The following is a 448-nucleotide window of genomic DNA, read 5'->3' as shown; positions in this document are numbered from 1 at the left end:
GAGATGTAGCATGGAGATGTTGTTACCCTAGATTATGATGTTTTTATTTTGATAGGAACCAATACGTGCTCCAAGAACTTTTATTTTGAAAGGCGGTAAAGTCCACTTCAGAACGGGTGGGTAACTTCCGCATCTTTATATTTATTTTATTGGAGCTATTCTGTTGTTAAAAATGTAAAAGTAAATTATGTTCTTTATTTTGAATCACATTGAACCCACGGGTTGTAGTTTTGGGTGGCTGGTATGTGTTAAAGGAGAAATTAGTTTAATGGATTCTCCCATTGCACTGAGATGACCTGTTGCCGGAATAGCAACGGTCCCTTGTTCTCTGGATTCAATGGGAGAAGGTACGTAGTTCTTTGCTCGGTTAATGTTGTTATAATAATCGGAGCAATATGATTTTTGTGTTGCTGTTTCTTATAAAGAATGTATTAAAAAGTGTTGTGTG

Source organism: Trachurus japonicus, chromosome 4, assembly GCF_045865225.1.
Source record: "Trachurus japonicus isolate A0001 chromosome 4, Traja_1.0".
NCBI lineage: Eukaryota > Metazoa > Chordata > Actinopteri > Carangiformes > Carangidae > Trachurus > Trachurus japonicus.
The sequence above is the reverse complement of the archived record's forward strand: the minus strand, read 5'-3'. Positions refer to the sequence as shown.